Genomic DNA, 22,878 nt, shown 5'->3' with positions numbered 1-22,878 from the left:
TTGGGGTACAGTTTCATAAATCTAATGAATCGAAGGGAAATTGATTAAGATAAAAACAGCTAATCCCCCTAGAGACGGTATCCGAACAGCTCCCCTTAATGAATATACTGCTAGAGTAACTGACACTCACAAATCAATGACAACTTTTTGTCTCATTCAACAATGCAGTTCATATTTGATTAAACGAGGGATTAGTTATTTCGAAACAATTGCAAAATTCCCAATTTCTTCGATCTATGCAGAATCACATTTTTTTTCTAGTTCGGTGTAATTGACTTCAAATCTGATATCTAAAAAAAATATATAACAGTTTGGCTTTGCCGGAATGTCATCAACTTTATTGGTTTACCTTAATTAGATAAACTGGTACCTGAATATTACTACAGAGACCAAGAGAACAAATTCTAATCTGTTAAGATAAACTTCTTAACGATTATCTGAAAGTAGATCTGTGTGATAAAAAAAATCGATGTCCTCGCGGTCTGACTTCACTGTTCATTCTGGATTACTTTTTTATCATTTCATATATTTTGAAAATAAAAAAGAAAGTCAGCTTTTTTCTCTCTATCAGTCATCTTAAATACGGATATTGGGGAAGATATTTTTTCATATAAAACTACAACCAAGAAAGAAAATCTGAATGAAATAAATCTATAGGATTATTTCCCCATCTTTTTACAAGAACAATTTCCTCCGTCCCACTAATCCTTTGAGAAACATTTTACACTAGGCGAGGATAAATCAATGTCTAGGACCGAACGTCCAATGTCGGATCATGGTGGTCAATATATTATAAAGATGTCCTGCATCAAGTATAACCCCAGCAATGAAAGGCTGACAATCAGTTGACTAGTCCACAGCGTCAATATTGTGTCAGCGCGGTCGATGAATTCAATTTCTATTTATCTCACTATCCATCTATCTATCTACCAATTTATTTATCTATCTGTCTATAATATATCTCTCTCCCTCTATCCATCCACAAATTTATCTATCTATAATACGTATATATCTGTCTCTCTATTCATCTCTCTCTCTCTTCCCCCTCTCTCTCTGTATTTCTCTCTCTCTCTCTCCCCTCTCTCTCTCTATATATATACACGGATAGGTAGAGAGAGGTCCAGAAGAATGTTTAATACACAATAGACGACTGGGAACAGTTTTCAAGAGAGTCTCTGTTAGGAATACTATCTCCCCATAGAAAAAAAGTTTTATAAAGATTTATCCGCCATCGACAGCACGGTGCGTTGACGGTTCCGGTCGTGTATTGATTAGGGGTCCCCCGCTACAGAGGACTGTCCAGTGTCGCGTGGTCCATCTTAAGGTAAGCTAGGTATTGATTGCGCACCTATCATCCATTGATACTGTACTAGTGCATCCACAGAGCTTCGATACGGTTTTGTTTTTGTTCGTCTTGCTGTTCATTCGCTGGTCTGGAATTATTGATGCATTCGGCGACACAATCGATGGATAAGTGTTTTGAAATGCAGTGAGACGAATAGAAAGAAAGGAAAAGTGAAATTTTAATTACTGACAGATACAGGTAGGTGTAGTCCGTCTAGATTATGAGGTGTTTTTTTTGTTGGAACATATGATTCTCCTTAATCGATTAATTTCATTTGTATATCCTGAGATCGATGAAGAAATTCTGTCGTTCCCGTCTTTTGGATATCCGTATTGACTGTTTCATGACTTTACGTATCAGAAAATCACAGACCGCTAGCTACGGATTATCGCTAGCTTTGTCCGCACGCTCCGTGAAATACGTATCAATATGCTTCAAGATTTCGATAAAATAAAAAAAACCTTTTTTAAAATTCAACCATCCAGCGGCCAACGTATACGAACTTAATAGCAAGTTGTTTCTTCCATTCTGTATATTTCTAAGAAGAAAAAAGGGATTCTGTGATATTGTTTAATTAAGGGCATTTTACGTGAATCGATTCGACATAAGTGAATGTACAAATTAGTCAAATTGAGCGGTGAGGTTTTTTTATTGGCATTGTAACAAGGCACATGAAGACTGGATAACTTGATTTGTGGTTGTTCGATAGCAAATCCTGGGAAATTAGTACCATTTAAGTGACTCTGATATCGAAATATTGCAAATTCTTGATTACATATACAGCAAAAACCTATTTTCCTTCCAGATGGTAGCAAAACAGTAAATAAAAATGGCCTTTAATAATTCATCCTACCGTTGGTTGTGTTTTTCATTTTTATTCATTAACTTTCTTTTATTTTTGACATATATTGATGTTTGAAGAATAGCTTGAGCAGGCTATTTGACGAGGGCTCTAAGGAATGGATACACGCCGGGACTGAAGTCATCGATCAAATTCCGAAATTTCGATTCGGTTGTCCCTCGACATCCATATTCGCAAATATCTTTTTTGTCAAAAAGGGAAATTTGAATGATTATTATTGCATGTGTATAATATCTCAAATGAATGCTTTGACGTCCTAACTTTAGGCCATTTATTATAGTACATGTATCATACATTGCTGAAGAGCATGCGTTGTACTAGTAAATTGACGTACTAGCTTTGGACCCTTTACTAGTACATTTATTATAAACTCAGCTCAGCTGCATGCTTTGGCGTACTAACTTTGGGCCATTAACTAGTACATGTATTATAAATTTCTCAAGAGCATGCATTGCGGTATTCTTTTTGGACTTACTACTACTACTATTATCTCTACAATGTGACCAAGCAAGAACAAGTTTTTCACTGCGTTTTATTCGACAAAATTGGATTATCTTTTAATGTTATGTAAGTGGAGAGTTACACGTGTACCTCATGCATAGAGATTAACGATGAATAAAACCCGTAAGACTAGTACTGACAAGAGTAAACGCCATCAAACTCCACGCCATTTGTTGGCAAGAAGTTTAATAGAAGACGTCATTAAACTCCACGCAAGAAGTTTATCAATTCGTTAGCTCTCGGATTCCAAAACACCATTTTTTGTCCTTCTTGAGATGCAGATTAATGGTCAGGGAATGGGTACCTGTTCCCTTGTCTCCATTCTATCATGCTTGTCTAACAGCCACACGGTGATCACATTTATCATCATTAAGATCAATATCTCTAAAAACGCCGCTCGCCTGCTGCCAGTAAGGCTTCAGGAAGAGACGTTCCTTGTTCCGGTGTTTAAACCGCGGAAAATTCGGATAGAATTATGGAGAGAGTCACACAGAGAACAAGGAAGCCCCTCGCAGCTTCCAGTAAGCCAAACAGAATTAAATTAGCTACCTAAATTGAAATATCTCTGAACACTGGCAGCCAAACTAAACATTAGGTCATGTGATATTCATACTTCAATTTTCTCTTGTATTTACAATCTTAATTTATGAAATCCATACTTTGAATTAATTTTTTTTTTTTTTTTTTTTTGTCTTTATGAATTCACTTTGTGACATTTTTCTTGTCTTTATAATTTCTCACTTTTCTTCTCTTTATAATTTCACTTTGTGATATCCATTCTTCAAAGTTTTCTTCTCTTTATGATATTATTTTATGACGTGTTTCATACCGATTGTTAGGCAGTTCTTGGCACACTGATTTTGACTACGGATTACTCCGTTTACCTGGTCAAGATATAGGGATCACGGCGGGTGCGACCGGTCGACAGGTGATGCTTGCTCCTCCTAGACACCTGATTTCACCTCTAGTATGTCCAGGGGTCCGTTTTTGCCCAACTCTTTATCTTCACCTTTCATTCATACTTCAATTTGTTCTTTTCTTTATCTATAGCAAGCCTAAAACTCAATTGAAGGACCATGTCATATGATATTTTGTTGTAATTTTCATGCTTGATTTGTTATCATTTTTGTTTCGTGGTTGATAAATTCAAGGGAATTACTAGTACCCGTTTAATCATTTTACCGGGATATGTTTACAAGTGTACGCAGGATCTGAATCCTACTTGTATTTAATACATTAAATGTCTTGTTTCGAATTAACCGGGTATCGTGGGCACCTGAACAGAAAGTTGGAGGGATACTTTTGAAATTGCTCAAGTCCCCATTTCCCTTTTAATCATTTTCTCGTTTATGAATAGACCTTGATTTCTGTAATATATGGCTTCCGGTTTGTTTGTTTTTTGTTTTTGTTTTTGTTTTTACATTGACAGCTTTTATTTTTTAGATAGAAAATTTACGATATCTGATTGTAATGAAGTGGCAGTTAAGGATTTTCATAAGAATTAAGTGTAATTATTGAAAAATAATATCACTGCACAATAATTTTAGTCTCTGATTATATTTGTGTGTCCCTTGTGTGATTTTTTCGCAGGCCGCAATGTTTTAACAAAGTACGTAAAATACACTGAGTGGCCAAAAGTATTGCAACAAACATGGCTGACGTCATCACAATGTAAATAACAGCTGCATGGAAAAAACCAACTTTCAATGAAATAAACATTATTTATTTACCATTTTTTTTCCCTAGTATTTTGTTGCAAAGTCTTTCTGAATAATAACTTGTCGTAGTCTTGAAGATATTGAAGCATGGAAGCTACGGATATATGTTTGAGAGAGGTCATTCCAAATTTTTGTCGCTGCAGCCATTAGGTCATCCCGGTTTTTAATATCATCAAACTCACGGGACAGTTTGATTTTGATACAACGCCAGACATTTTCAATGACATTAAGGTCCGGGGACTGTGCAGGCCAGTTGAATTTTGGAATACTGTTTTCTTATTTCCAAGTATTGGTCTGTCTAGAGGAGTGGGGGTGGAATTATCGTCTTGGAAAATAAATTGCCGATTTCCAAAAATTTTGCTAACAACGGGCCATAAGTGATTATCCAGCAATTCAATATACCTTGCTGAGTTCAGATTTCTATCAACAGGTACACGAACACCAATACCATAATAGGTAATACACCCCTAAAACATACAACTTACTCTCACGGGCGTTTTGCGTTGGTTCAGACGGTAAGGTTTCCTCTTCTCAGACGATTTTCTCCACAAACTTACAGAGTTATTTTGTCCAATGACTACCTGTGTTTCGTCTGAGAAAATAACTTTCTACCACTGTTCAGGTTTCCAATGTCTTTTCCTCGGCACCACAAAATTCGGCGTTGTTTGTTGACTTTAGCGATTGTAAGCGTTTTCTGAATTTTGCCCCTCCTGTATCCTTCCTGGTGTAACTTACGACGAACAGTTCTCATGGACACATTTGTGCCTTCATTCCTATTAAAAGTTGATGTAATGTCTTGAAGAAATTGTCTTCTGTTAGTTTTCAGAAAGCGATAAAGTTTCCAATCACCCCTCTCATATATCACTCGGGGCCTTCCTCTCCGGGGATCGTTTTTAACACTTTCTTTTTGACGGAATGTTTTCAAAACTCGTCCAACAGTGCTTCGATGGATTCCCAATGATTCACTAATTTTGTTGTCATTAAATCCCTTTGAATTTAGAATTACAATCCTTTCCTTTAGGTCCTTTGACAATTCTCTCTCATTCTTCGACATTGTTTTCATTCGATACCTAACCGGAAATCGTCTGCAACTTTGAATTACAAACGGTTCCCCATATAATTCGTACCCTAGTTAATTCGCATACCTGACATCACGACCCAAGCTTACTTTGTTACGCGTCAGCAATAAAAATAAAATTTGAAACGAGTAAAATTGTGATGACGTCAGCCATGTTTGTTGCAATACTTTTGGCCACTCAGTGTACTAGTCCTCAACTTATTTAAATCAGTATCAGCAATTCTTCACTATCATCTTAATCATAAATTACGACGACCAAGACACGAAACACAATTATAGATATATGCCAGAAATTACATTTGCAACCAACGCATGAACATTATTAACTAGCTATAATTTCACACTGCGGACACAACTATACACACTAGGTGTCAATGAAAGTAACATGTTTTAAATCATATCAAATCCGTGTCTCTAACATGTCTAATGTAATATTTCTGTTGAATTGTTTTTCACGCGTGATGCAGTATGTTGAACATGAATAATTCTTTGTGTTAATCAACTTACATTGCACAGCCCGACTTACATTGCAATTACTCAGATGTACACAAAAATAATTATCAGACACGTAGCAATAGTGGCTACCCCCCCCCCCCCCCCCCTTTGTTTTTGATGATATCGATCGTGCTTTTCCCGTTATTATTACAAGAAACGTAAATTATTTTTACATTCGATCTATAGGCAGCCCCCTTTAAAAAAAAACCAGTAATGAAAATTCAACTGCTGATTAAATTGAAGGATCAACCCTTGCCCACCCCCACCCCACCCACCCCCATTCCCTTACGATTTAGAGCTTTGGATTTTCTTTCTTTCTCTCTTTTTGAATTTTCATACAATTGTGAAGTCGACTTCATCTCCTGCACCCCCCCCCCCCCTTGAAAAACGATCCTACATTCCTGACTATACGTTTAAGTTATACAGTAGGTGTGGCACGCTAAAGAACCCTCACTGCTCAATGGCCGTAGGCACCGAGCATAGGCCTAAATTTGAAGCCCTTCACCGGTCTTGGTGACGTCTCCATATGAGTGAAAAATTCTCGAATGAGACGTTAAGCAAGATACAATCAATCATTCTATCGTAGTATTCCTGACTATGTATATATTATACAGATCTGTATTATACCTGACTGTGTTTATATTATACAGATCTGTATTCTTCCTGACTATGTTTATATCATACAGATCCGTATTGTTCGTGACTATGTTTATTTTATACAGATCCGTATTGTTCCTGACTATGTTTATTTTATACAGATCCGTACTATTCCTGACTATGTTTATTCTATACAGATCCGTACTATTCCTGACTATGTTTATTCTATACAGATCCGTACTATTCCTGACTATGTTTATATTATACAGATCCGTATTATTCCTGACTATGTTTATTCTATACAGATCCGTACTATTCCTGACTATGTTTATATTATACAGATCCGTATTATTCCTGACTATGTTTATATTTCATAGATCCGTATGATTCCTGACTATGTTTATATTAAACAGATCCGTATTTTACCTGACTATGTTTATATTTTATAGATCCGTATTATTCCTGACTATGTTTATATTATACAGATCCGTTCTATTCCTGACTATTTATTTTATACAGATCCGTATGATTCCTGACTATGTTTATATTATACAGATCCGTATTATTCCTGACTATGTTTATATTAAACAGATCTGTATTTTACCGGACTATGTTTATATTATACAGATCCGTATTATTCCTGACTATGTATGTTTTATACAGATCCGTATTATAACTGACTATGTTTATGTTATACAGATCCGTATTATAACTGACTATGTTTATATTATACAGATCCGTATTATTCCTGACTAATCACCATTACCAGTCATCATGTTATATGCAAATAACTAGTTATCATGTTATATGCAAATAACCAGTCATCGTGTTAGATGTATGATTGATCGATTGAATATTGTTTTACTTCCATCTCGAGAATATTTCACTCATATGAAGACGTCACCACTGCCGGTGAAGGGCTGCAAAAATTTAGGCCTATGCTCGGCGCTTATGGCCATTGAGCAGGGAGTGATCTTTATCGTGCCACACCTGATACGACACGGGACCTCGGTTTTTGCGGTCTCATCCGCAGGACCACCCCATTTAGTCGCCTCTTACGACAAGCAAGGGGTACTGAGGACCTATTCTAACCCGGATCCCCACGGGACTGTTAGATGTAAATAACCAGTCATCATGGTATATGCAAATAACTAGTTATCATGTTATATGCAAATAACTTGTTATTATGTTATATGCAAATAACCAGTCATCGTGTTAGATATAAATAACCAGTCATCATGTTAGGTGTAAATAACCAGTCATCATGTTATATGTAAATAACCAGTCATCGTGTTATATGTAAATAACCAGTCATCATGTTAGATGTAAATAACCAGTCATCATGTTATATGTAAATAACCAGTCATCATGTTAGATGTAAATAACCAGTCATCATGTTATATGCAAATAACTAGTTATCATGTTAGATGTAAATAACCAGTCATCATGTTAGATGTAAATAACCAGTCATCATGTTATATGCAAATAACTAGTTATCATGTTAGGTGTAAATAACCAGTAATCGTGTTAGGTGTAAATAACCAGTCATTATGTTATATGTAAATAACCAGTCATCATGTTAGATGTAAATAACCAATCATCATGTTATATACAAATAACTAGTTATCGTGTTAGGTGTAAATAACCAGTCATCATGTCATCATGTTAGGTGTAAATAACCAGTCATCATGTTATATGTAAATAACCAGTCATCATGTTAGGTGTAAATAACCAGTCATCATGTTAGGTGTAAATAACCAGTCATCGTGTTAGGTGTAAATAACCAGTCATCATGTTATATATAAATAACCAGTCATCGTGTTAGGTGTAAATAACCAATCATCGTGTTAGGTGTAAATAACCAGTCATCATGTTAGGTGTAAATAATCAGTCATCGTGTTATATGTAAATAACCAGTCATCATGTTATATGTAAATAACCAGTCATCATGTTATATGTAAATAACCAGTCATCGTGTTATATGTAAATAACCAGTCATCATGTTAGATGTAAATAACCAGTCATCATGTCATCATGTTAGGTGTAAATAACCAGTCATCGTGTTAGGTGTAGGCTCTGATTCCACCGCTACATGTATGTATGCATGCGTGTATATTATCAAGACAGATCTCGAGGAAAGTGATTTAGAAATCCATACATAAAAGGAATATGAGAGAGTGAACCACGGACTGCATGGGTTGGTTTGTAAGCCGTTTATGAAGAAGTTACCTCGGGCTTTGTTTTTACAGCCTTTTAGACTTATTACCAATATGTTTATTTTTGTATGTAACTTTTTCTTATATAGATATATCTATTTTCTTTATCATTTTGAAATTGAAAGGTCGTTGCTTTTATCAAACACTATAGTACATTGATACAGGGGGGAAAGTCTTCTCTGAAAGACAAACGGTGTACTTCCCATACACCAGAATAGTGTACATACACATGCAGGCGTTTCAACAGTCTCGTTTATAAGCAGCATTTTGCAAATTCTATGGTCGTTATGATTACCTAGGTTGCCCACATAACCTATCACTGGGTCAATTACTGTCTGACGTGCTTTATACCGACTGTTAGGCCGTTCTTCGCACACTGATTTTGACTACGGATTATTCCGTTTACCTGATCAAGACAAAGGGCTCACGGCGGGTGTGACCGGTCGACAGGGGATGCTTACTCCTCCTAGGCACCTGATCCCACCTCTGGTATGTCTAGAGGCCCGTGTTTGCTCAACTCTTTATTTTGTATTCCTTATAGGATGAGTTATGAGAATGGTCACTATTCGTTATCTTCGCCTTTCATGCATAAAGGTTGTCGGTCATCGTTGAACTTTTTGCATCAAATTTTAAACACTTATCAATCTAGGCCCCCCTTGTAGCGCAGCCTCAAACCAATACCCAAATTATAATGTAGTTGTTGGTATCTTAGATGTTCCATAGTAACTAAGATTTTTCAAGAACTCGTGAATTTTATGTATGACCACTTCCCATGGGCCTCAGCCATACCCGTGTTGCATTAAAGATTTAGAATTCAGAGAATTTAAAACTATTGCTGTATAACAATATTATTGATTTTTGTGACGGTACTGGTTAATCCTACTATTGTTAGAAAAAGTAGAATGGAATTTTAGATAATGGGCCTTATCTCTATTGGTTCTGTCATCATACGACAAAGGGATGTACACCGGTATATGATGCCATCCATTCTTGGCTCCCGTAAAACGTAGAGTTTTATAGGTTCAAAAAAAGATTTTTTTTTTCAATCTAATTAAAATATTATCTGTTCGGATGAGCACTAGTGGTGAAGTATAGTAAATGGAACCCGAACAGAACATATGATTTTGATTAACGAGTTAATTTAATAAGATTTAATTAGATTGATTTTCTAGCAACAGTCATTGGAGTACATGGCATCAAAAGTGAGACAGTTTCTCAACTTCACTGTAATTTTGTTACAATAATATGTCATAATTTTAACATTAATTTATTTTGTTTATATAAAAACAATGGCCGAAAAATATGCTATGGATTGGAAGTAAATAATTTCCTGCAGAGAATTTTCATAACACTCGATTGGATGTCGTTTTTTCCACTCAGATTATTTTTCTTGGTTTTTAACGCACTCCAGTCTTATAATCACGGTTCAGAATTTAAATAAGTATTACCTCCAAGTTGACAGCTAATGCCACTAAAAATGTTGCGGATCCAGAAAATTTTCAAAGGGGGTGTGCGACCCAAGTTTTTATCTTGAACGCGTCAAGAAGGCTGATGCGAGAAGATAAAAAAAGAGGCAAATACGACCATTTTCTAGAATATTCAGCCAAAGGGGGATTAGAGGGTTATAACCCCCGTAACTCTCTCTAGATCCGCCACTGCAATCTCAAAACCTAGGGTTCTTAATTCTTTACCATCCCTATTGTACGTCGCCACCAATAGAGTGGTGAATATAGAAGGGGACACGAGTGTTGCACCCCCCCCCCCCCTTGTTTGAACATTTGAAATAAAAATGGTCATTTTGTGGGTATGCAACCTCCACTACCACCCCCTGTATGGATGGGAAAAGTATCATCCTTTAAAAATTTTCTAGATCAACCGTGAAATACATGATACTGCATGTGGTAGAAAAAGCAACTTCAGTTTCATTACCATTCACTTCCTAAATATTGAACTATAGCAAACAAAAACAGTGTGAAGTTTAGTAAACTGGGAACATGAATTAATATAGAGGGACAAAAACATAAATTAACATAGAGGAATAAGTAACTCATTGTGAATTTTTAGGAGTTTTGTCGGATTAATCACCGTTGAATAGACTTTGAGAAATTATGTTTTTTCTAATTCATATTTTTCTTTGTACATGATTACGATATTGTAACATGAAAGGTAATCATTATTAACAACGGAATTGTTAGTACACTTGTACACCCACTCACGGATAGAAATTTTATGTAGATCAAATACGCGCAATGGTTATTCAATATATTTTTGAATTCGTTAGCTACTCATCAATCTATATAGATAAGATGAGGGGGGGAAATACAAATATTGAAATATATGTTGATTAGATTGATTAAAAATGTTTTACACAGAGGGTGAGCTTTTCAAAATCACGCACTTTGAAGTTTTGGATTGATATTTTCAGTTTGAGGTGTCACAGCAATCCAAACACCACAAGTCACTACGTAGTAGCCTAAATGATTTTTTTTTTTACTCTTTGATATGTAATATAATGACAGCTTGATATGCAATATAATAGTTTTGAATACCTAGATGTGCGATATTTTCCTGAACCTGTGATTAGCATGGGCCGTGGAAATGGCAAAAATACCATATAAGAGAAATTAAACTCTTTAATATAATTTAAATGACCATAAAAATAATTTGTGACGTAAAAATTCATAAGACGCCATCTGACGACTGTTTACGCGTCCGTTCGTTGGGTTTTTATGTCTGTTCATCATATCTTGATTTCAATAATATGTTTATTTGGTGAGAAACCGTTTATCTTGATTTTATTGTCATTTATTTGCAAAATAATACTGTTTATTGTGCGTATAAAATCATGCTGTGTATCAAGTGGTTTGTCTTTTTTAAAGCTCTTAGCGTAGCTGCGCTTTATTGTCGCCAGTTGGATTTTGCTCTCGTCATCACGTTTCCGGTTTATCGCCACCTATAGGTAAATTTATGCATCGCTGTAGTAAACAAGTCGTGTTTAAAGTAGTCGTATTTTTGCAACCGACCCCCCCCCCCCCGGGAAATACAGTTCGTTGAACAGTGGATAAAATATGTGTGTAAAAAAAAAAAAAAAAAAAAAAAAAAAAAAAAAAAAAAAAAAAAAGGAAAAAAAAAGGTGACATTTTTTCCTCATTCTGGGGGAAAGTGAGACACAGATGCAGGTCATTCTTCAGTTAAAATTCCCGTTTGAATCTGCGTCTGTAATAATCAAAGTGATTATTAAGTAATTCAAAATCTAAAAATGAATCAGAATCTGTACATGAAACAGTTTTGGCTACTACGGTGCCTTTGCATTGTTACCTTCGCATAACGCTTAGAGGTCAAGAAAATCAATACTTTTGCATGGTGCAATCTATAATTAGAATCCACGTCATTTAGCTATATACAAGTCATGAGGATTTTCCACTTGTGTTTTGACTGCTGTTCCGACTCAGTAAAAATGTTGTCCAACACAGCAAAAATGTGTGCAAAACAGTAAAAAAATTAACTGATCCGCGTCGATCGAAAGAACTTGTGCACGATTATGTTTTGACAGCGAAGGACAGAGATCGGTGTCTCAAAGGGACGATATTGCGTAACGGATTACACATCCCCCGATCTTATATGTAAGTAGGTCATGCAGGAGTTTAGAGAATGCAACGGTGTAACTTAGGCTTACCTTACTATTTCTAAACGACCAAGATATTCTTCAGAATCATCGTCAACACAATCAAATTTGATTTCGATATTTAGTTTCGAAAATGAGACTGGAAATAACGATCTTGGGGGAGGGAAAAGATAAAAGGTACAAAATTATAGGTCTGCGTTTACGGAAGACAATGCCCCGGTTTCAAGTCTTCAAAACACCGCCTGGAATTTTACGAGGGCTGTTTACTGAAATACATATGGTTAAAACAAGTGTTAGATAAACATTGCCATTGTGTCAAGCATGAATGTAAAATTATCTGCGGTCCACAGCACGCTACACACAATGAAAAGTAATCGTGTTTTCAATTTGTTTGTACTTCAAACAAACAATTGACAATGACAGGTATATGCTTCATGTATTTCCGAACGTAAAAAGGATGAAGGAGGGGAAGGGAGCATGGATTTACTGTCGTTGTTCCCTGTCCCCACATTTTGTTTTCGCTGAACCATCTTTTCATATAAAAAACGCATTTAGTTTTTCGGCGAGATGCCTCTTCATTATTTCTTCAGCAGTTTGAATATTACCGTTTGAAAATTACTTTTGTAACTTTTAAGTCCCTAGCTTGGGATTCTCATTGAGCTTATACATTTATATGTTGTAAATATTATATATTTATTGCGAGTCACTTCTGTTACGGTTTTTTTTTTCATATTAGAACTCCTACACAAGCTGTGAATCTTATGCTTTTTTGCTAAGGTTATTTGCATTTTCAACTGTTTTATAAAATTAAAACAACAGCGATGTGTATTATGTCTCATTCAGACAAACGGGTGAGTTTCCTTTGCAATATGAATATGAGCTTTTACACAAAGAGTGTAATACACACATGTTGATGATTACAGTGTTTAATGTACCTGTGTACAAACTCTTGGAGGTTTTTTTTTTTAGATTTACTTATAACAAACAATCACTACAATTGCTAAATGTAAATCCATGTATATATGTTAGTCTAATTTATCACATTCGATTTCGTATATCCTCTTGCACCAACTTTGATGTTAAAAATGAGCTCTTTCCACTCTTGTTGATAACGCAGCATTCAGTTTCAAAGTTATTAATATTGCACATGTATGATGAACATCTTTTAAAAATAACTTCCTAAATTCTATTTTCAGTTATACATGTATTTATTTGACTTATTTGGATTCACATTCTTTCCAACCTGATTTTGAATTGAAATCAACTTCATTATTGATTACAAAAAAATTCCACTTTCATGGTTTGATTGCTATATACAGATAATTATGCACTGGATTCTCTAGTACAAGTCATACAGATGAATGTTTATGTATGTATTTAAATGATTTCTGGTGAGGTGATGAAATGGATGTAGTGTGTTTCATAGACCTGCATTATTGGTGTGTTTTGACATGAATATATGTGGCACTTGTTAGTTAGTGTATGTGTCTTTTTTGTCCAGTTGTTTGTTTGTTCCTTTTTATCATTATTTAACATACATGTATGTATCAAACTATTGATTTGTTTCATTTTAGTTGTATTCTAAAAATATTTCATACACTATTAAACTGGAATACAACAGTGAGTTAGTTGCGTAATAACAATTGAACACATTCTGTAAGGAAAAAAATTGAATATTCATGTAGAGCATTTCATGACCCAGGGTGGGGGCCGGAGCGGAGCGGAGCGGATAAGAAACAATTGACTTGGGAAGATGGGTGGGGGCCAAACTGGGTATAAAGTGTTTATGTGTAAAATATTTGAATAACAGCCTTTAATGCTATTGATTGATTGTATATTGTTTAACGTTCCTCTCGAGAATTTTTTATTCATATGGAGACGCCACCAAGACTGGTGAAGGGCTGCAAAATTGAGGCCTCTGTTCGTAGCATACGGTCATTGAGCAGTGAGTGTTCTTCAGCGTGTCACACTTACTGTGACACGGGGCATTCGTTTTTAAAGCCATCTCCGAGGACCCGTGACATTCACACCTGATGCAGAGAGTTTGGCGATGGAACTGTCACTGTTAACGACCTAGGTCTGGCGCGGCCGGGATTCGAACCCGACCGTCCGCACACAGGGCGAACACTTTACCTCTAGACTACCGCAGCGGTGATAATGCTATTGATACTAAATTCTGATTATAGATATTTAAAAAGAGCAGGTGTCCTTTGCCAAAATTGTAAATTTCATGATCCAAGAACAGGGTTTTAGTTCCGGATGGGACCAAAATTATCATAGTGACCATTGTTTTTAACAACATCATATAAAGTATATATTTTAACATGTTGAAAAGTTTCAGGACATTGTTTCCAATCCATATTTGTTATTTCCTTACACAAAATGTATTATTTAGTTGTGCGAAAATAAAGAATAATGCATTAACTTTTTTTTTTTACTGTTGTTTCTGCTCATTAACATTACATACAGAATTCATGAAGTCAGCTTAGCGCTTTTCAGTACTTTCAGTACTTTGATTTAATGTATTGTTCGTTAAATGCAAAGATAACGGTTGGTTTTGCTATTACGTCTGTTCGTTGCGTACCGGATCGTTGATTGTATTTCTTTTGCTTTTACAAAGCATTCAATGCCTTTTATTAAGTGTTTATGGTCATTGAAATTATATCAAGTGTTTATTTTTTCCTAATCTGGTATTTTTGCACTTTCCGCCGCTCATAGTCTAGAACTTTAAAAATATCAAATATGAATGGGTGATTTGAATTTATGCTAACATTTAGTAATCAGTTACAGAGTGAAATAGACCCGTTGTAAAGAGTATTTCAAAAGAGGGGGAGGGGGTGATTAAACACCTGCCTTCGGACCCGGACAAGCACTTTTAAAAAAGGGGGAGGGGGTTAAATTTCTTTTTGTAATATATTGTGTAGTTTATGTATGTTGGTTGTGTATGAGTCTGAAATACTACCTCCCCGTACCTTAATGGGGGTGGGAAATATCCAAGGTCCAACTTTATTACATGTATCTTACAACAAAGAAGGGGATTGTTGGTGTGTAATACTAAAACGTATATAACACGTTTGACCTCCATATTATATATAACATGTATGACCTCTATATTGTATATAAAACATTTGACCGCTATATTGTAATCAATGTTCAAGATAGACGCATCTGCAGGAAAATCGTATGTATATTATGAAAATGAAAACTAAATTTCTATTTTCACCCTCCTGTGACTCATAAGATTTTGCAAAATCAATGATTTATTTAGATTTATGCGTGATATCACCATAAATTTTGTTGGAGTCTTTTCCAATGGTTGTTGTAAGAAATCTTGATCAACATAAAATATTTCAAAAGCCTAAGTTATAGATAAATAATCAATAACATGTTTAAAAATATTGAATCCAAGGGCACTAACTCTGTTCTCATTTAATCCTTTATCAACTTCAATATGCCATAGATTTTCTTTATTTTCAACAGATATTTTAAATAGTTTTCTAAAGAAAGAGTTTCATGAAATTATCATGAATACTATCATATCGTTTTAACCAGTTTTTGTGAAATTTTGATAATGTTGTTGAAGGAAAATTGCAATTTTCTGACGTTGGTATATGATTTTGTAAATGTATGTCTCGGATCTTCAAAAATGGGACGACCTATATATTTTATTTGATAATTCATTAGTTTTAACTCTAATAAATTTAAATAAATAAATATTTTAAACTTTTGTCAGTTAATAATGCGAGTATGGAGTTACCTTAAGTAAAATGAATACAGTTTACCGTATGGAATGGAATTTATTCCCATGCTTTCTCAATGAAGTCCAAAAGAGTGAGGATAATTTATACAGAGCTATATAGGGAGGGGTAATATATTTCAACTGTTTGAACATCATCAATACTCTCTTTCGAATTGTGAAAAAATAGTTTTTAGAGAGAATATTAGTGAGAACGTGTCCCCACACCACTTGTCCTCACTAATCTGATATTTTGTATAGATGTACATCTTTCACATGCCGTGGATCACATTTATGGGGAGGTAATTTAATTGAGAGGACAGAATTTTGTAAAAATGGTTAAAAATTGTCCTCACTTTACACGTTTTCTCTCTCTCTCTCTCTCTCTCTCTCTCTCTCTCTCTCTCTCTCTCTCTCTCTCTCTCTCTTTAATGAAAAAAAAAAATAGTCCTTACATTTAAATCTCTCACAACGGAAGGTGCGTAAATATGAAACGGATACGGGTGATCCGAATTAATGGAGCGCAAGGGTTATGAAAACGCCACATGATGTTGAAAATAACCTAGATACATGTACTTTAATTTTCAAATGAATAAGGAGAACAATTTTCCTACAACTACATGGTAACACAATATTTAAGGGGGAAGGAGGAAGGGGCGACTAAGTTTGACCGTTTGGTGTTTAATTGCCTGGCAGGTGTTGCAAATGAAGTCTTCAGAGGGCACTTTCCTCTCCCCGACCCCTTGTTATGACCAAAGTTGCAGTTTGTGTCACACACCTGATTTTGTATTAAATTAATCTTCATTGTAACATATATCTGCTTTGTATATCTGACCCTTTTCAAGGTTTACAAGGAATAACTTATATCTGTGGACAACGATGATAAAGTTTTGAAGCTTTCTTAACTGCAGTTATTACTCTAAGTAATCTTCAAAAGAAAAAAAGGTACCTAAACAATTCAGATTTTGAAAATTTTCCAAAAATGATCCATTGTGATGGCCACGGGCAGCTTAAACATCATGTTATACAGTGTATATGTTTTTTTGTAAATCTTTAAAAATACACATAATAAGTGAAAATATGTTGGCTTTAACCTAATATGATGTGGGTTTTTTTTTTAGCAAAAACGTTTAGAATAAATCATTAGGTCATTTTTGTATGTGTGATTTTTGGATGCATGTGCTCTAAGACATGTTAATTAAATAAAGAAATAAGCGTGATAGGATATGTCAAATATGAGCTTTTTTTGGTTAGCTTTAGGGTTGATCTAGCTATTTAAATGATTTTAAACGGATGGTCCTACCTTAAGTTGCCAATTTTCCCAATCGAGATATCCGAAAATTGATGACACGGTCGGGTATTAAAATTACTCCTTGCCATTTGTATAGCCTTTTATTAATTTGATATATATTCAAGAGAAACATGCAGCTCCCTCAGGATTTAAAGATATATGTTGAAATTTAAGAACGCTTTCCTTGCACTGGTAGAGGTACCTCTTTCAGCAAGCATGATATTTTTAGATTATACTGGTATAAACCTCATTTCAGATTTAGAATTTGCTCCTCTTCATGCATTTTACACTGAATTGAGTATTTCTATATACATGTAGTAAATCCCACCTACTTAACGTTTTACACTCATCTTGAAAGGTTATTTGCAGTGTTCTCTCCAACGTTTATTCGTATTTTGCACTGCAAACATTAATTAGCTGACAAAATCAATCATGGTCATTAGAATTTCAAACTTGAAAGTATATTCTGATACGAAAATTACTCCTCGTACTCTAAATAGACGTCGTAATCTATAATTATATTCAAACCCAGTAACCTGTTTCTTGTAGCTGGCTATTAGTAGTTATAGCCTTTATTCCTTGTAGTAGCTGACTATTAGTAGTTATAGCCTTTATTCCTTGTAGTAGCTGACTATTAGTAGTTATAGCCTTTATTCCTTGTAGTAGCTGGCTATCAGTAGTTATAGCCTTTATCCCTTGTAGTATCTGGCTATTAGTAGTTATAACCTTTATTCCTTGTAGTAGCTGGCTATCAGTAGTTATAGCCTTTATCCCTTGTAGTATCTGGCTATTAGTAGTTATAACCTTTATTCCTTGTAGTAGCTGGCTATCAGTAGTTATAGCCTTTATTCCTTGTAGTAGCTGGCTACAAGTACGGTAGCTAGCTACTAGAAGCTAGTTTTTCTCACTTCAAGAAGTTTGTTACTAGTAGCTGGCTGCTAATAGCCAACTTGTTTAGTTTCAAGTAGCTGGCTAATAGTAGCCAACTTTTCTCTCTTTAAGTAATCAGTTCCTAGTAGCTAACTTGACAACAATTTATGCATTCAAACAATGAATCTTCCAATCCACGGAACATTCACCTCGCGGTGGTTTCAAGATGAAGACCTGTTTTATAACAAGGTTAATTAAAACATGAAATAAGATATTGTGACCCGCTGCTGTTTGACATCGCATTATTCCGTGGGGGTGTATATATTGATTTTGAAAACAATAAATATTGTGCAAATGATCTCCATTTCAAAGTAAATCAATCAATATTAAAGAACCCCGTATCCTTCGCCTTTACCGCAGCGTCACATTACTGCATCTTCTGTGTTAGGTGATCTCCTCTCGTTTTCTTGGAGATTTTGTAGTAAGGTGTCATGCATGGAGGGTTTCTTCTGTAGATCTCGCCTCTGGCTACGAGATCTGTATGAAAACTCGATAATTCATTGACATCTATAATCTTTTTTTTAATGTCACAATTATGAAAGCACAAATATGTAAAAAAAAAAAAAAAAAAAAAAAAAAAAAATAAAAAAATTGTAAGTGAAGTTTTCTGTTTTTGAGATGGGCTCCCGTTCTTCGGTTTCATCAAAAGTATCTAGCGACCGTATAAATTTGCATACGCATTACACTGCAGAATTTTCTTCGCGGTGTAAGGAACTCTCTTGTATGAGGACTCGACATATTGCACGGATACTTAAACCCTCCTAGCGATGGTGGCGGGTAACGGACTATATCATACGAATATACAGTTGTACATCCCTCTGGGTCTTAAAAATTGCAAATCGTTGTTTTGTCTCTTTTTAATATTTTCCATATTTCCTTGTATATTACCTATGATATCCGTGGACTTTTTTAGACTACTTGGGGCACTCAGGTGACCTATTATTATCCGTGCCCATCTGTCGCCCTCCATCGTTGACTTTCAAACATTAATTTTTTCTCAGAAACTGCATGACCAATCTTCACCAAAATCAGTGTGGAGCATCTTTTGAAGCAGAAGACCAATCGATCCTATCTTTAAAAGGGAATACCAGTACTTGTCAACAGTATCTAAACCAAAACTTAATTTGTGAGGTTTTCATTTCGATAAAGCTATTGACAACTTCATACAATCTATTTCTTAAAGACGGTCTAAACAACTTGAATCATCAATTCCTGGCAGAAATAGATTTTCAGAGTCCTCAAATCAATAACGCTTAAAGCTAGCATGAAATGTTAAAAAGAAACCTTCCGATAAAAATACCTTTGAAGTTATTTTGTTTTGATATTTAACATCCATGCTTCAAACTGTTCAGTGTGATGAATTCGTTAACACTGTGAAGTGTAAGCCCACCTGTAACTCCTCGATTTGAACCACCACCTCCCACCCCACCACCAGCAGTGACCACCACCCAAAGCCGGGATTAGTGCTTTTTTTCTTCATGATAGCTTGTTTTGGAACCTTGTAGTTTGTATGCATTATTTTTTTTTCTAAATCTCGTTTAATATGAAATGGAAAAAGTTGCATGTTCATACATGTACATATCATAATTTGTGTTGCATGCGGAGAGGGGTGGTGCTACATCTGTTAGCTTTTAATACTTATAGCTGACAATGTTAATTCAGCAAAAAGTCTATTGAAACAGAAATGGTTAGTTATTTGTATCACGACAAACAGGCTTCGTCACGCAAGAGCAATCAAATAACAAATAGAAAGAGGTTTTTGATGGCGAATTCCGCGGCATTGTGACGAGTTTTTGTGACAGATTGTTAAGACCGGGACGTGATCCGACAATTGTGAAAATCTAGGGAGCATTTTTAGATCGATAAAGCCCGCAAAAATCTGATTTGGAAAAACAACAACAACGGAAGTGTTAGCATGCTTTTGCTTTCAGCTTCTATTGTAACTAGGTGCTAATTGTGCACTATGAGCGTCAGTTTGTATACAACTCCGCAGTCTCTAAGCCCTAGAAATGAAAGAACATGGACCGGCAATTATTTCTTTGGGTTTGCGATATCTATGACTTGTCAACGCTTTCGGGATGGAAAGTAGAACGTCTTTTGTACAAATTAGTCATTACTTCATAAATCTTTTTCTCACTTTATTGCCAGAAGAGAGTCAAACGCAAATGAATAATTAGTCGCCATCCTTGGGAGGAATTAATGTGTGGATACTGACAGTGAGACAAGGGGGTCATTTGTATAATTGGCGATAAAGAAGAATTAAAAAGTAATAATCAATGCTTTCATTGTTGTTTTTTTCCATAACAACTTAACATTTATTCCCTTTTATTTATATTTTTGTACATGTAATATATAAGTTTTTATGTGAGGGTGAAAAGGTTAGTACTTTCATTAGAAAATGAAATATACAATGAAACACCATTGGTTTAATACCGACAAAGGATTCGTAAATGCAAATATCATATAATAGAATGATGTCATGTTGTACATCGTATGATTCGTATCCTAAAGAAAAGATACAAATATTAGACCAGAATGTTTTTTAAAATCATCATTATTTTGACAATTTTGATAAATAATATTATTTGCTTTGCCACCAATATCTTAGATCTTTATTTCAAAATAAAGTAAAATGAGATATTACTCTTCACAAAGCAGAAAAATAATTCTGCATGTACATGTACTTCCCTAACAAGTTGGAAGTTTGTTTTTTTTTATATAAAAAAACCTACACGGATAGTCAAAACTATATTTGAATGCTTGGTCTATGCATTAGTTTAACAAAATCACGTTGGACACATGGGTATAAACTATCAACCCGGTGATTTAGAATAAAGACGAGGTCATGTCTTATAGGGATGATGCTGCTGACTTATATTGTGAGGGATCTCCGAACTTCTTCCAATCTTGTTTTAACAATGGTGCTCTGATTCCAGCCGGAGCATTTTATGACAGTTCCAATAGATGGGGAAATAACGGTTTAATGTTCGATACAATTTCGAAACATGGGGGAATATCCGATATAAACGTATATTGTAAAGGTGTGAAAGATTTCAATTAACGCAGATTTGTATGAGGCACAACTTTTCTCCCAGGGATTCGAAACCCTTTTTTCGTAATTTTTGGCAATCTTTTCTAACCGACCAAAGTACAAAGATTCAGTAGTCATTGACACGACTCTCTGACGAACAATTATTACTGTATAGTGTATAAGTACCATTCTACCACAGTTATTGAAGAGATCAAAGGAATTAAGGAATGGATTTATTATTTTTTCGTTGGATAGAGGTATACAACGAAAAAAAGACGGAAAAGTTTTCCGTCTTTCATTTTCGTGATATACATGTACCTCCACCCAACGAAAAAATAATGAATTTATTCCTTATCATTTAATATTTTAAAACATTGAGTTTATATGATAAAACATTATATGATTTGAGTTGAATTAACGAGTTATTCTTGGACTACATTCTATGTCATTTCGAGATGGGCGTAGTAATTTGTGAATACACAACTTTAAAAAAAAACCCTAAATCCGTTAGGCTTAATGGCGACTTCCACGAACTGTTGTTTACTGTCGAGCAAACAGGTTTCTTGTGGACTGAAGAATGCAGTTTTGAAAGGATGAGTTAGAGATAAGTCCTGTTGGGAGAAAAATTGCTGGAATTTTGTTGAGTGGAACTGGAATTAAGTGCAAAGTTCGATGTCGGTACTAACGGAAAGCGTGGGACACGTGCATAATCATGATGTGGGATGCCAGGTAGGATTCTCTTGAGGGTTGTCATGGCTTCCAGGTGGACAAGTGAGTGTTACAGAGGGTTTTTCGAGTTTTATCAGTGAATTTCTAAGGCGTCACAGCCGTTGTAACGTCGTACGGAAGCCTCGTTTCGGTGCCCACTCGTAAACATATCATACCGGAGTTCGAAACCATAGTCGTTAAGGGCTACGATATTCCAGTATCTCTGAGGCAATGTGTGGTGTATCTGGTATTTGGGTTCGTGACATGAAGGAAGTTGTCGCAAGGTGCAAACTGTACTATTGTCATCCCCAGTTGAATACATTTAACTCTCAGCCCGGAATTGCAGAAGCAGACGTGTGTTGTTATAGGGGGGTGGGGGGGGGGTCCTCAAATAGCCATGTTTATTTCATTTTGCATAATTAATTATTATTTATATTTGACATCTGTTTGTTTTTGTTTAATAATAATTAATAAATTTATATAGATCGATAAAATTGTTAAGTTTTTCTTTTCAAGATTCCCTAATCTATATTTAAATATGAAGCATTCAGAGGAATCCCCAACAATCTAATAGAAAGTAGTTCCGGCCTTTATTTTTTTTTTTTCTTCGTTGGATACGATATTCTAATAATTTTCCAATCAATGAAAAAGCGTGTAACATGTAAAATTAGATGATTACCGAGTACATTGTTTTCCAATGCACTTTAACACGTCATCGAAAGATTATCAAAACATTGAAACATAT

General features: G+C 35.1%; 1 protein-coding gene across 4 annotated transcripts in view; it reads left to right on the top strand.

Annotated features, from left to right (window-relative positions):
• Positions 1–1,114: 1,114 nt before the first annotated feature.
• LOC125670774 (uncharacterized) overlaps positions 1,115–22,878 on the top strand; it is a 43,369-nt gene continuing 21,605 nt past the window's right edge. Inside the window, exon 1 of one of the 4 annotated variants that reach the window (XM_048906140.2) lies at positions 1,115–1,324. The gene's annotated coding sequence lies outside the window, so the exon portion shown is untranslated. Of the gene's footprint in view, positions 1,544–22,878 lie in introns of all 4 variants that reach the window. The other 3 variants (XM_048906139.2, XM_056162212.1, XM_048906141.2) reach the window with 3 other exon arrangements.

The sequence above is a fragment of the Ostrea edulis genome, chromosome 4 (genome assembly GCF_947568905.1).
Source record: "Ostrea edulis chromosome 4, xbOstEdul1.1, whole genome shotgun sequence".
Lineage (NCBI taxonomy): Eukaryota > Metazoa > Mollusca > Bivalvia > Ostreida > Ostreidae > Ostrea > Ostrea edulis.
Note: the sequence above shows the minus strand (reverse complement) of the source record. Positions and strands in the feature narration are given on the sequence as shown.